Raw genomic sequence first — 16,024 nt, forward strand, 5'->3', positions numbered from 1 at the left:
GCAGGTTAGGGTTTTTTTCTTACAACTCTTTCCTGTTTGTTCTTAAATGCAGCACAGGAAACCTAATCACAAACGCTCCTGAGACAATTTCCCCGTGAGCCGGTTTAGACTTTGCCCAGCAAATAAAATGGAACATCCACTTCTGCTGACAGTATTTCTGCTTCGTCTAGATTATGTCTGATTTGTCCTTATTTGCCATTTTTCTGTCATTGGATAAAAGTGCAACCTGGTTGTGCCTCCTGTGATCTTCTTTCATAAGCAGTTAGTGTCTTGATATTTTTACTTTTTTCAGATTCTCCTGGTCTTAGATTAATACTTTTAATATTCAACAGAGAAACAGTAAAACATTAAAATGGAACGATGGAAAAGTGATGAACAGAAAGGAATTGAAACAGACTTTTGTAACTGCTATCATAAACAAATGTGCAGTCAACAAACTGCTTAATTTGGAACTATAAAAGTTGTATTGTGGTTCTAAAATACAAAAGCACAAAACACACAAACATTATCTTTGGTTGATTTTTTGCCTTGCTTTTCCTTCTTTGTGGTAAATAAACTCACAAAAGTGTATTTATAATACATTAAAAAGATTTGCTCCGTTTTGTCTATATTTATTTATGTAAGCAGTATTCAGGATGTTCATCTCATTATGTCTGCATGTTTTCTGCATGAGAGCGCATATGTGTGAATATGACCATGTGCACCCGTGTTTTCTCTAAGCCTCAGGGCCAGCCGCGGCGAGGAATCCCACATGGCCTCTCCCTCACAAGGCCCCTCCCCATCCGCGTCGCCTCTCCTCTTCCCCAATCCCTAATTTACCCCCTGTGCAGCTCTTCCTCCTCTCATGCGTCTCCACCTTCCCCCGTCACCCCTCCTTTTGCCCTCTTTTTGCCATGACACTGAATTAATCAGAAATGAATGCAGATGATGCATTCACTGTCTCACATTGGCTTTCATGTTGTAGGTGGATATTAAAGTGACAGCAATGTGGAGGAGACAAGTGATGGAAAGATTTTAACAAGTCTGTTTTGGGTGTTTAACTTTCATACATGGATTTGTTTCATTTAAAAATTATACCACTACTCCAGTTTTCTCTCACATTTCTTGTTTTGTTAAAGAGAGTATAAATGTAAAAGCTGTATCTGTAAGATTAAATGGCCTTTGCCTGTGCAGCCTGCAGGCTGTATGGTGAATGAAGCCTGTAGTGTTTTACAGAGACCTGGCTGACATCAACCTACCAACTTTATCATAGTGTGTGTAGATGAAAGCATGGTAATGGGGAATCAAGATGGCGCCCGCCGTACAGAGTGGCTGTTTTCTCTGAGCTCCATAACACTTCACTGATATTTTCAACATAACATAACCACGGGCCTGTGGTGCAGTGGTATGGCAATCAACCTCCGATCGGAAGGTCCCCACTTTGCTCGCCCATGTGTCGAAGTGTCCTTGGGCAAGACACCTTGCAACCACACCTTGCTTCTGGTGGAAGGTTGGCGCCAGTGTTCGGCAGCGCAGCTGCCACCAGTGTGTGAATGTGTGTGTGAATGTGTGTGTGACAGGGTGAATGGGACTGTGACTGTAAAGCGATTTGGGCTTTCGAAGAAGGTAGAAAAGTGCTATATAAGTATACACCATTTACCATAATCCTGCCAAATCTGGTACCTGCATCTTTTTTGGAGCCGGACTTTTGAGTTTGAACATTAATGAGTATTTTCTGCAGTGCCAGGACAAAGTACCAAAGAAGGAAAGTAGAAAATCTGTAAGAAGAGCAAGCTACTGCTGACTTGCCTTTTCTGCCTCCGGCGGTGGAGGGGGGGGGGGGGGGGGGGGGGGGGGGGGGGGGGGCTTGAGGATAATGTTTAAAAGTTTGCTTGGTCTGACTTTGCTCCGCTGTTGTTCAGGGTGGGTTTCCTTGACACACTGAGACTGTGTGTTCGGAATATCAAAGTATGTCACTCACCTATCAAAAGGAAGAACATTTTGCTATACCTGAAAAAGGGAAAAGGTCAACATTGCTATGCTGCAAGAAACACACCTAAATGATGAAGAGCATTTAAAATTGCTTTGACCAAGTTTATTTCTCCTCCATCCCCAGTAAAAGTAGAAGTGTGGCAATATCAGTTGGAAACAATCTACCAAAGTGTCTAAATGTATCCGAGATAAGTATGAGTGAATTGCCCTTGTTACAGCCTCTCTTTAAGTAAAAAAATTGCCCTTCTGAATGTATTTTATGCCTAAAGCCATCTCCTCAACTTTTTAAATGAAACTTTTGCCAAGATATCTGACTTTGCGGTGGAAAAAACAATTATAGGAGGTGACATTAATTGTTTCATGAACCCTTTTATAGATATATAGCCAGCTAGCAACTCACTCCTATCAAAACAGTCGAGACAAATTACTGTACTATGCAGCGACTTTGGTTATGCGGATTGTTACATGAAGGGATTTTTTCACTGTCTTTTCTTTTTCTTCCTTCCCCTGCATGTGCTTCCTGTGAGTGAAGACACCTGGAGGAGACCTGAAGAGCTGTGCAATCACGCCCCAGAGCCAGCAACCAGGCTGGAGATCTCTTTCTGGACCACAACTCAGATTAATGTTTATGTCCCCCCCTCCCTTTTCAATGAAATCCTTAAAAGTCAAACATTGAGTGTTTTATGTTACGTACCCTTCAGCCCTACACCTGTATGCTCGTGGACGTAACATGGATGTTTGGAGGTCACTTCACCCCGCAGAAAAAGAACGCTATACAAGAATTAACTAATGTTTTGTCCCAAAACGACTTTTACAGTCTGTAGTTTCAGTGGTAATGTTATGATATCAGACCATGCAGCAGTATATTTGGACATGTCATTTAAAGCAACCAAAAAACCCTGTAAGCTGGAAAATGAGCAGTACACTGTTGCAGGATCAGGCATTTGTATCTTATTTTTCAACAGATTTTTGGGCCATTTCTCTTCATTAATACTCCTTCTGTAGATAACCCATCTTTGCTCTGGGGTTTAATAATATACTACTCTGCAGCCAAATGATGCAATAATCTGGAGCAACAATCTTACTAGAAAATCATTTCAAGGAATTGTAAAAAGAGTATATCAAAAAAACTCACAACAGTCAAAATAAAAGAAATTGTTGCTATTCATTCTCCCTTTTAACAAGAAAAGCATATGGAAAACTAGGACAAGCTCGGCAAAAATTATTTGAATTCGGAGACAACCCAGAAAAACACTTAATTTACCCAACAAGAAAGTGAAAGGCAACTCAAACGATTAAGCCAATCTTGGATGGGTCAAGGACTCGCTCACCAGATCCTAAATGAATTAATGCCACTTTCAGAAGCTTTTACACTGATCTACATAAATCAGAACACACCAGCAATACCAAAACCCCATTGGAGGCCTTTTTTCCCCCCCTAAATCAATCTTCAAAATATTTCAAAGATTCTGAAGTTTAAATTAATTGCTCCAATTGCAGCTCCTGAACTGCCCCTAATGTCCATATTAACCACCTCCGGATGGGAAAAGCCTCAGGCAGTGATGGTCTTGGTAGTGAGTTTTATAGGGAATTTCCAAATATTCTAGTAGAGGCTATGTTAAATATGTTCAACCAGTCTATTGAACGTGGAACTCTCCCACCATCTCTTAGAGAAGTAAACATCTCCATCATCCTTAAAAAATACAAACCTTTCTGAGGATTAAGCCTCATATGGACAAATTTCGCTGGTAAATTTTGAGCTAAAAATTCTCAAGTGTTGGCAAACGTTTGGAAACTGTTTTTTTTTAAGGGTCGCAAATGATATAATAATTTTAGAAGACTACTAAATATTATTCAACTATCTGACCAACAGACTTTTTTTAGAGTCTGGTAATATCCCTGGATGCGGAAAAAGCTTTTGACCGCGTTGAATGGTCTTATTTATTTTCTTCACTTCAAACATTTGTCTTAGGGGATGGCTTTGTTATTATCATGGTGCCTCTGTCAGCTTTCCTCACCCTCTCCTCTCTGCTTGGCTCCTGATGATTCCCAGCTGTGTCCACTCACCTCATTACCGACCAGACCTACTTAAGGAGATCCAGAACCAGCATTCATCACCAGTTCGTTGCCCCTGATGGTGCATAACCTGGTCTCTCGTCTAGTTTAGTCCAAGTGTTCATGTTCACGGCTAACTTTTTCGTATTGCCTCGCCTTCAGGACATTCTGACCACGAGTGGAGACCTGAGTCACCGGATTACCTGAGCCACAGAACCTCTCGGAACACCAAGAACCTCCAGCCATCACTGACCTCCAGCCTCGCCACGAGCCAACTCTGACCACCAGCCTCGCCTCAAGCCATAACTACCTCAAGCTACTTCTAGCAACTTCACCCGCTGCTCTCCAACCTCCAGCCACATCAAGATCTCAAGCAACTCTGAATATCATTAAAACTTGACTTACCATCTTACTCGCTGTTTTCCTTCCGGGTTCCAGCGCCTGGGTCTGCCTCGCTTTGCTTGCCATGACAGTTATATGGATAAAGGTTCTGTATATTCAGCCACTGGCTGGAGTCATAACTAATGCTTTAAGGTCAGCAAATGTTACTATCCAGAGGGGTTGCAGACAGGGCTGTCTCTTGTCACCTCTTTTGTTTGGACTGGCAATAGAATAACTAGCAGAGGCCATCAGACAAAACACTTTAATGTCTGGATTGGAAAGAAATGGGAAATCACATAATATTTCTTTATATGCAGATGATGTATTATTTTTGAGAAAACCTTCCCTTTCAGTCCCTCGCCTTGATCATATTATTGCAAGGTTTGCTGCCTATAGGGATATGAGATAATTTCTCCAAATAGGAGGCGACGCCCCTTGGCAATTTGCAACAACAGCCTGATAAACTAAAAACTTTTTTGTTTAAGTGGTCCCCTTAAGGTTTGATATATTTATCCAGTGGTATATATATATATATATATATATATATATATATATATATATATATATATATATATATATATATATATATATATATATATATATAAAACTTGCCCCTTTCACCCTTTTCGTGGGTGGTTTCTCACTCAAGCTCGGGTCCTCTACCAGAGGCCTGGGAACTTGAGGGTTCTGCGCAGTATCTTAGCTGTTCCTAGCACTGCGCTTTTCTGGATTGAGATGTCTGAGATCTTTCCAGGTATCTGTTGTAGCCACTCCTCCAGCTTGTGGGTTACTGCCCCGAGTGCTCCAATTACCACAGGCACCACTGTCACCTTCATTTTCCAGGCTTTCTCCAGTTCTTCTCTGAGTCCCTGGTATTTCTCCAGTTTCTCATGTTCCTTCTTCCTGATGTTCCCATCGCTTGGCACTGCCACATCCACCACAACGGCTTTCCTCTGTTCTTTATCCACCACTACAATGTCTGGTTGGTTCGCCATTACCATCCTATCAGTCTGGATCTGGAAGTCCCAAAGGATTTTTGCCCTTTCATTCTCTACCACCTTCGGGGGTGTTTCCCATTTTGACCTTGGGGTTTCCAGTCCATATTCTGCACACATGTTCCTGTATACTATTCCAGCCACTTGATTGTGGCGCTCCATGTATGCTTTACCTGCCAGCATCTTACACCCTGCAGTTATGTGCTGGATTGTTTCAGGTGCCTCTTTGCACAGCCTACACCTTGGGTCTTGTCTGGTGTGGTAGATCTGAGCCTCTATTGCTCTGGTGCTCAGGGCTTGTTCCTGAGCTGCCAGGATGAGTGCCTCAGTGCTGTCCTGTAGGCCAGCCCTCTCTAGCCATTGGTAGGACTTCTTGATATCAGCCACTTCAGTTATGGTCCGGTGGTACATCCCATGCAGGGGTTTGTCCTCCCATGAGGATCTGTCCTCCAGCACTGTATCCTCTGCTCTCCATTGCCTGAGACATTCACTGAGCACACTGTCAGTTGGGGCCTTGAGCTTGATGTATTCATGGATCTTGGATGTTTCATCCTGGATAGTGGCTTCTACGCTCACTAGTCCTCGGCCTCCTTCCTTGCGGCTAGCATACAGTCTCAGGGTGCTGGATTTGGGATGGAACCCTCCATGCATGGTGAGGAGCTTTCGTGTTTTAACATCCGTGGTCTGTATCTCTTCCTTTGGCCATCTTATTATTCCTGCAGGGTATCTGATAACTGGCAGTGCGTAGCTGTTTATTGCCCGGGTCTTGTTTTTGCCATTGAGCTGGCTTCTCAGGACTTGCCTTACTCGTTGGAGGTATTTAGCTGTTGCAGCTTTCCTTGTTGCCTGCTCCAGGTTGCCATTTGCCTGGGGAATTCCAAGGTACTTGTAACTGTCCTCGATGTCTGCTATTGTTCCTTCTGGGAGTGAGACCCCTCCTGTGTGGACTACCTTGCCTCTCTTTGTCACCATCCGTCTGCATTTCTCGAGCCCGAATGACATCCCAATGTCAGTACTGTAGATCCTGGTGGTATATATATATATATATATATATATATATATATATTTATATATATATATATAGGAAACCCGGGTTCGATTCCCAGGGCGGAATGAACAATTAATGGCAATGAAAAATTACCATGACAATGGAAATGGGGCAATTACCATAACAATGACGGGCAATTAACATCACCCAGTGAGGGTCCTTGGGCAAGACCCTTTACGCTACGGCCTACCTCACAAACATTAGAGACAATGAACCACATGTCACGCCGGCTCAGACGTCGCCCGGCCAAACAAGGTCTGCGTCAGGTGCTGGGGGACCAGAGCACTCTGATGGAAAGTGGGCTACTGGAACAAGACGGAAATGGACTAGGTGCGAGAACAAGGTTCTGTTAGAATGTTACTACTCAAGTAATCCCAACCAGCGTGGTTACATGCAGAGAATGTGGAATGAATGGATGCTTCGAAACCCACAATCAAGGCTAACTGCCAAACAACTGGTAGCTCAGAGCTCTAACATCCACAAACGGCAACTCCTATCACAACTTGAGATTGAAGCGATACAATACAATGCCACGGGAGAGCCAGAACAACAGGTCAGAGAGGAGGTTATGCCACACTCCCACCCTGAGATTGGATACACAGCCCCAACAACCACAATTACGCTGAGCGAGGCAGGTACTGACCTGAAAGACAAGATCGTGTCTACAATGAACACTAGGCAACCCCGACAGTACCCACCATGGAAGCAACGGTTAGAGGCCAAAATCAAGGCAACTCGGAAGGATGTGAGTAAGCTGACAGAGGCTCAAAGAGGTACAATGAGAAAGCAAGTACCTAAGAGATACAGCCAGATGTCCATACCTGAAGCACTGGAAACTGCCAAACAAAGGCTCCTAGCCTTGAGAAGCCGCCTAAAGAGGTACACAAGAGACAATGAAGCCAGACAAATAAACAGGCTCTTCGCAACTCAACCTGCAAAAATGTACGCTCAGTGGCAGGGTCAAAACAGCCGAGCAGACCCACCAAGGCTGGAAACTGAACAGTACTGGAAAAGTATATGGGAGAAAGAGACAGCACATAACAGCAATGCCCAGTGGCTGGTCTCTCTGAGAAAAGAACATAGCAACCTCCCTGAACAGAATCCAGTAACCATCACAGTGGCTGACATCCAAGAAAGAGTCTCAGGTATGAAGAACTGGACAGCACCGGGCCCTGACATGATACATGCCTACTGGCTAAAAAAGCTTACCGCACTCCACGAGCGCCTGGCAGCACAAATGAACCAGCTGCTTAGGGATGGGACTCACCCCGAATGGCTAACGGAAGGCCGAACGATCCTGATCCAGAAGGATCCCTCAAAGGGTGCAATCCCATCCAACTACCGGCCAATAACCTGTCTGTCCACAACATGGAAGCTCATGTCAGGCATCATTGCAACCAAGATAAACAGGCACATGGATCAATTCATGAGTAACACACAGAAGGGCATTGGTATAGACTCCAGAGGAGCCAAACACCAACTCCTGGTCGACAGAACAGTCGCCCAAGACTGCAAGTCACGACACACCAACCTGTGCACAGCCTGGATTGATTACAAGAAGGCCTATGACTCAATGCCACACACATGGATCACTGAATGCTTGGAGCTGTACAACATCAACAGGACTCTAAGAGCCTTCATAGGAAACTCGATGAAGCTGTGGAAAACCACCCTTGAAGCCAATGGGAAGCCACTTGCACAAGTGTCCATCAAATGTGGGATATACCAAGCTGATGCTCTGTCCCCACTGCTGTTCTGCATAGGTCTGAACCCCTCAGCCAAATAATCAACAAGACTGGCTATGGATACCGACTCAGAAATGGGGCCAACATCAGTCACCTCCTCTACATGGATGATATCAAGCTATATGCTAAGAGCGTGCGTGACATTGACTCCCTGATCCACACCACCAGGATCTACAGTACTGACATTGGGATGTCATTCGGGCTCGAGAAATGCAGACGGATGGTGACAAAGAGAGGCAAGGTAGTCCACACAGGAGGGGTCTCACTCCCAGAAGGAACAATAGCAGACATTGAGGACAGTTACAAGTACCTTGGAATTCCCCAGGCAAATGGCAACCTGGAGCAGGCAACAAGGAAAGCTGCAACAGCTAAATACCTCCAACGAGTAAGGCAAGTCCTGAGAAGCCAGCTCAATGGCAAAAATAAGACCCGGGCAATAAACAGCTACGCACTGCCAGTTATCAGATATCCTGCAGGAATAATAAGATGGCCAAAGGAAGAGATACAGACCACGGATGTTACAACACGAAAGCTCCTCACCATGCATGGAGGGTTCCATCCCAAATCCAGCACACTGAGACTGTATGCTAGCCGCAAGGAAGGAGGCCGAGGACTAGTGAGTGTAGAAGCCACTATCCAGGATGAAACATCCAAGATGCATGAGTACATCAAGCTCAAGGCCCCAAATGACAGTGTGCTCAGTGAATGTCTCAGGCAATGGAGAGCAGAGGACACAGTGCTGGAGGACAGATCCTCATGGGAGGACAAACCCCTGCATGGGATCTACCACCGGACCATAACTGAAGTGGCTGATATCAAGAAGTCCTACCAATGGCTAGAAAGGGCTGGCCTACAGGACAGCACTGAAGCGCTCATCCTGGCAGCTCAGGAACAAGCCCTGAGCACCAGAGCGATAGAGGCTCAGATCTATCACACCAGACAAGACCCAAGGTGTAGGCTGTGCAAAGAGGCCCCTGAAACAATCCAGCACATAACTGCAGGATGTAAGATGCTGGCAGGTAAAGCATACATGGAGCGTCACAATCAAGTGGCTGGAATAATATACAGGAACATGTGTGCAGAATATGAACTGGAAACCCCAAGGTCAAAATGGGAAACACCTCCGAAGGTGGTAGAGAATGAGAGGGCAAAGATCCTGTGGGACTTCCAGATCCAGACTGATAGGATGGTAATGGCAAACCAACCAGACATTGTAGTGGTGGATAAAGAACAGAGGAAAGCTGTTGTGGTGGATGTGGCAGTGCCAAGCGATGGAAACATCAGGAAGAAGGAACATGAGAAACTGGAGAAATACCAGGGACTCAGAGAAGAACTGGAGAAAGCATGGAAAGTGAAGGTGACAGTGGTGCCTGTGGTAATTGGAGCACTGGGGGCAGTAACCCCCAAGCTGGAGGAGTGGCTACAACAGATACCTGGAAAGACCTCAGACCTCTCAGTCCAGAAAAGCGCAGTGCTAGGAACAGCTAAGATACTGCAGGACCCTCAAGCTCCCAGGCCTCTGGTAGAGGACCCGAGCTTGGAGGAGAAACCACCCGCGGAGGGTGAGAGGGGCGTTTTTTTTTTTTATATACCACTCCTACATTTAAACATGTTTCAAACTAATTTTGACCCATTGTTTGACAGAATTAAGCCAATTCTGGAGAAGTGGCGCCTTCTTCCTCTATCATGGCTAGGTCGGAGCTCTCCTGATAACTCCTCTATCCCTACTTTATACAATACCAATAGTTCCCATCTTGTTTTTTCAGATACTTTATTTATCCCTCAATGGGGAAATTCTTCTCCGCATTCGACCCATCCCCCTGGGGGAGCGGTGAGCTGCAACTGAACTGCGCTCGGGAGGCGGTAGCGTTAAGGGTCTTGCCTAAGGTCCCTCACTGAGTGATGTTAACTGCTCGCCATTGAAACGGTAATTGCCCCCAGTACCATTGTTTATTCCCCTCCGGGAATCGAACCCTTGATTCCTGCATGGTAGCTTCACACCTTACCAACCAGCTACTCAGCCGTTTAACAATAGAAACCTTGAAAAAATTAGATGGCTGAGGTAACTATTTCATTTGGTGTCAACAAAGACCATGGATTAGATTGTCTAAAATGCAGCTACCAAACACTTCCTGACATCACGAGATATGAGCTAAGCGGCCATTTCAGATACAACACATAGCTGACTGGATTAGGGATGAAACCCCTCAATTTGGCTGGATGTTAAAAAGTCCCTCTCGGCTTGCCTTCCAAGTACTCTTCTTTTTACTAAACAGCTAAAACGTCTTAAAGAAAACTCTGTAGTAACCCAAATACCATCAATGCTGTTAGAGCATGGAGAATTACACGTCAAATAGAAGGCAGATTGGGGTCCAACCCAGTTCTTACTCCAATCGCCGGTAATCCTGACTTCCTTCCTGGCACTCTGAACGAGGCCTTTAAAAATTGGTCAGCTAAGGGAACCTGTTTCTTGGAGGATTTACTTGTTGGTTCCACTCTTATGTCTGTCAGCCAAGTTATGGATAAATATGAGGTTTCAAGGAACAACCTGTTCCAGCATTTACAAATGAGAGACTTTGACAAAGATACTTTATTGCTGGCTGAAGGGAGAGTCACACATATGGAGAAACTGGTGCTGCTCCGCCATGAGAGCCTTTTATGCTGGTTTGGGGAGCTGTTCCATTGCTGATTCCAGAATAAGGATTGAGGGGGGTTTGGGAGAGGGAGCTTGGTGTTGCAAGGACTGAGGAGATGTGTGATGAATATTTGAGACATTGCAAGGAAAATAACAGTGTGTCACTCGACAAGAGCAACACAACTAATGATACTACATCGTGAACATGTTGCCCCGAGCAGCCTCTCCAGATATAAAAGGGCTGTATCTCCATTCTGCCTTAAATGTAAGAGAGAAATTGGCGATCTTACTGTTTTGTTTGAAATGAGCAAAATTCAGAAAGTGGACCTCAAGTTTGACTCAGTCTCCCTCATTCTAGGTTTTCTAGCTGTAGGATCCCTAACATATATCATAAAAAGGTTTATAGTACATTAACATTCTGTGTAAGAAAGAATATTCTTTAGAACCGAATTTCAGACAAGATCCCCTCAATATCATACAATCGTGTCGATCCATGCAGCTTTTCCCGCATGGATTTTATGTTCATCCAGGCTAAATGTTGTTAGCGCCTGTTAGCCTTCACCTAACCGTACTTCCGGCTTCGTTCTGCCACAAAAAAGCACTGACCACACAGATTAAAAATAAAATGATGAGCAAACAGGCGCTTCATAATAACCATAACATAACAATAATAAACGTGCGTTTAGAAGATCATCTCGTATATTACGGAGCTGCTAATAGATGGGCTAGTGTCACTATGACTGGGGTAAATTCACTCCTGAGTTTGCGCTGTTCTCTCCGTCACGCAGCTGACAGGCTTTTCCTAACCCGTTGGTGATGCTGGATTTTTTCATGCTGCTTTTAACGATTGCTTTTAACTTGAAAGCTGCATCATATTGTAGTGGCGATCATGTGCACGTTGGGTCTAATGGCACCAAAGGATTCTGGGATGCGGCTGGGCATGCGTGTTTCTTTTTGTTGAACCATGACTGAAGTGTCTAAGACCTGAAGTCAAGGCCATGCTGTTTGGCTGCTTAGAGGTGTGTTGAAAAATAAATGACTTTATGCTTGGAGTTGGATTAACCATCCAACCCTGCTCTGAGACCGAAAGTATGTTCATGGCGGCCGCCAAATAAATCCATAAATTAGCCGCGTCGCTGAATAAGCCGCAGGGCTGTGAGCGCAGGTCAAAAGTAGCGGCTTATAGTCCGGAAATTACGGTGTTTGAGAAAACAAACAGGCCATTCCTTGACTGTATTGATGTGAAAGCATCTGTATAGAAGTGCATGAAAGATTTTATTTAGTCACTTTTTTGCTCTTTCATCTTAAAACTCCCTTTGCATTGATCATTACTGGACTTTGCTGAACCATTTTTGATGTGCCAGCCTAATCTTATATGGAACTGGTATCTACTTGCCATGGTTCTCTCCAGCTTTTCTCGTTTGTGTTATTACACTGTAAAACAAAACTTAACATTTTTACATAAAAACACGAGTTTAAGCGCTGCCTTAAAATTTAAGTCAAGGTAACAAACTTGATTTGTTTTAACTTACCCCTTTGTTGTGTTAAATTGAGACATTTTGTTTTACCAAATCACTGGTGTTTCATTCTGATATAGATTTGAAAGTCATGTAAACTTCTTTTGACTTCTTTTGAAAAGAACTCACGTATTTATTTGACTAGACCTAAAGAAGATTTAAAATAATTAAAAATTAGAACTACAACAGATGAACACCAAGTTTCGTCCATTCACGCATCCATTTTGTTAACCTGCTGCATCATTTTTTGGGCTGCCTGAGGTTAACCGGAAGGCAGGGTACACCCTGGACAGGTTACACGTTTTCTGTAGGGCCACACAGTCACACACACCAACAAACCTAATGTACTGTAATGTACACTGATCAATCAACTTATGAAGCATGTTTTTGGAAACATGGGTGAAAAGTACATACAAACGTAGAGAAAGGTCCTGGGTGGGAATTTAACCAGAGCCTTGTCACGGTAAGGCAAGAGTGCTAACCACTGCTCCACCTGCAGCCCATGGAAATTGGAAGGGCCAAAATCAGATTGTACTTAGAATCTTATATAATACCTTTAATTTAGTTGAGACATATTTTACTTTGAAATTACACAAGTAATAAGACTAAGAGCTTGTTCAGTTGAATTACAATAATACATTAAAACAACAAAAATATCTAAATCCAATTTACAGTGTAGGTTTAGTGCTCTGTATGATTTCTCTCTGTTTTTTCTCTGTATGTGCTCAAGCACAAGACAAGACTACAATTTGATTTATCTCAGAATACTGCACAGGCCTGCTGTGATGAGACTTCCTACAACCAGCAGAACATGACCAATGAAGCTCTAAGGGACTTCTTGAACTCTACCAACTCGATTAGGCTTGTTGATGGTCCAGACAGTGACCTGGATGGCACAGGCTCACATAGTCAGAGTCTCTGACTTAATAATTTCTGTACAGAAGTTGTGGTTCTGGTCAAAGCAGTATACTGTTTTCCAAACAACAAACTCTGGATCACAAACAACATCAAAAGTCTCCGAAATTCAAAGAAGGAGGCTTTTAAGGCCAGTGACTGGGAAAGAGTCAGCCCCTATTCATCCACTCCTACAAGCGGCTGCTCCACCTCTGCTGGAGGGGTTTTTCATGAATGCTACCTTTCTGTGGATGAGCTGTTTTGCTGCAGGTCCTGATGGCATAGCGCCTTAGGGGCTCAAAGATTGTGCCTCTGAGCTAGCGTGGCCCCTGAAGACTTTGTTTAATCGAAGTCACCAAACAGGTCAAGTTCCTGTCCCGTGGAAAACTGTACGCCTTGTGCCCTTTTCTGAAGTGGGCAAACCGACTGGGTTCAGGGGCCTGTGGCTCTCCTGCGGTTATGAAGGCCTTTGAGAGGCTCATCTTACAGTTCATTGGGTCACAGGTCCACCAGGTACTGGATCCATTGCAGTTTACCTATCATGAGAGCATAGGGATGGAGGACACCATCCTGTACACTGGATCATGTATTTTATTGCACAATCCTGGGTGTTGAGTACACGTCAGGTTTTTTTATTTCTTAAGCGCATTTCATACCATCTACCCAACAATACTGGGTGGGAAGCTTAAGACATATGGTGTGGATCCTGTTCTTCTTTCATGGATTGAAAACTATTCAATGTCAGGCTGGGGGCTACAACATCGGACACTGTAATAAACATTGGAGCTCCTCAGGGTACAGTTATCTACATTTCTATTCACTGCAAAACTGATGTCTCGTTCAAGTCTCCATCTTGCCATGTACAAAGGTACCCTGATGACACAGCAATAGTGGCCTGTATGAGGAGAAGAGTAAGGAAGAGTACAACAAGATACCTGGAAAAAGCCTTTGACTGACTGGTGTAACTGTAATGGTCTCATTTTAAACACATCAAAAACTAAAGAGATAATGGTGGATTTTAGAAGGAAAAAAAAAAACCTTCCCATCTGCCTGCTAATATACACTTATTACCAAATCCATATGATCAGAATCAGGTGGCCTAATTACTTGGTCTGCCCACAGGTGTATAAAATCAAAGTGTATAAAGTCAGGCAAGCAGACGTCTTTCACAAACATTTGTAAAAGAACGGGCCGGGGGATGATATGTGAGGTCCTCCCCAACAAGAAATGAGATCCAGGTCCAATCCAAAAAACAGGGTACGAGTCAAGTTAAAGAGGGCCGATTTAAAAAAAGAAAAAGTATATACAGGACAGGGCAATGGGCAAAACTCACTCAGACAAGGCAAGAAACAGAGAGGAAATATTCCCTCAGGCTGGAGAAAAAGCCAAATTTGCTTTCTGGCACCAGATGGAGGACCAAGAGGAGCTTAAATAGGAGGAGACACAGGTGAAGTGAGTCAGGCAATTAGGTGACTGGAGAGCAGAGTGCAGGGGAAGAGCTGCTGCACATGACACAGTAATCAGCTGGACAAATTGATCAGGAAGTGTGCATCAGTGCTGGGGAAGGGGGTTCATTCTGTGGGGTATCTGATGGAGGACAGGATGAAGGCTAACCTCATCAACACAGGTCACCCACTTCACAAGACCCTGTCCTCTGAAGGCTGATGTCCACTGGTCCATTTGTGTTGCATCTACGTTGTGTTGTGTTGACACAAAAAAATAGAACATCCATTTATCAGTGTTTGCATTTCCTCCGTAAAGTCTGCGTTCCATATCCGTCCCCTCGCACCCTAACACAAGCTTCACACAGCAGTTCTATTTTCAGTCTGTTGACACGTCAAATGCGCAGCAAAAAGCCGGGGAGCTGGAAACAGGTCCAAGTTTCAAAATAAAAATGTATATAAACGGTATTTTCATAATTGCAGTGACTTGCTCACACGATAACACACGTTAACACCGCAGAACACATCACGGTCGAGGAATGTTTACTTGTGGAGGTTCAAAAACACAACATCATATATGACACAAAACATGAATTTTACAAGGACTTAGTTAAGGAGAGGGCATGGGGTTTGATCATTTAAGTGTTGGAGGAGTGTAGAAAGTGGGACGAACTACCTAACATGGGGGTAACAGGACAAACACTCCTCTAGGAGATAGAGGGGAGGGGGACGGACCGGAGACACAACTGAGTTGACATACACCAAAATGACCAAAATTATTGGGCAGAAACCAGTGGATCATTCATTTAAAATTATTTTCAGTCTTACAACACTAGTGACGCCTTCAATATCAGAGAAATTTATTTTCAACAAAAGTTTTTCTTCTAATGAATTTTTTGTTGATCTAAGGAACAATGAAGAGCATTTTACATTTCTTAAACAATTTCATTTCATTTTTAGGCCTCTTTTTCTGATGTCATGGACTTTATATTGAATGCATTTTTTGGAGGGGGGGGGTGATCGTCTGTCACCTACGTCATCTCTTGCGGTGGGTCTCTTCAAAATTCCCAACAGTGGGGGAGCCTGGTCGGCCCATGTTTACAACGTTCTTGTGGGCCGCCTCCTCTTGGGCAGGAGGGAGTGGCTCCTTCCTGCTCTCTGTTAGACTTCCCAGAGGTGGGTGGTTGCCTGGACTGTGGGGCTGGTCTCCCTTTGGGGGCCCTGGTTCGTGCCTGGGTGTTGAAGGAATTTATTGTCATTCGACTGCTGATCAAAACTGTGACTTAATGCTGTTTGACCCCCACATCCTCTTTGACCTAATGTGCTTGACTTCTGAAGGAG

This window comes from Oryzias latipes, chromosome 11 (genome assembly GCF_053564925.1).
Source record: "Oryzias latipes strain Hd-rR chromosome 11, Olatipes_Hd-rR_3.1".
Lineage (NCBI taxonomy): Eukaryota > Metazoa > Chordata > Actinopteri > Beloniformes > Adrianichthyidae > Oryzias > Oryzias latipes.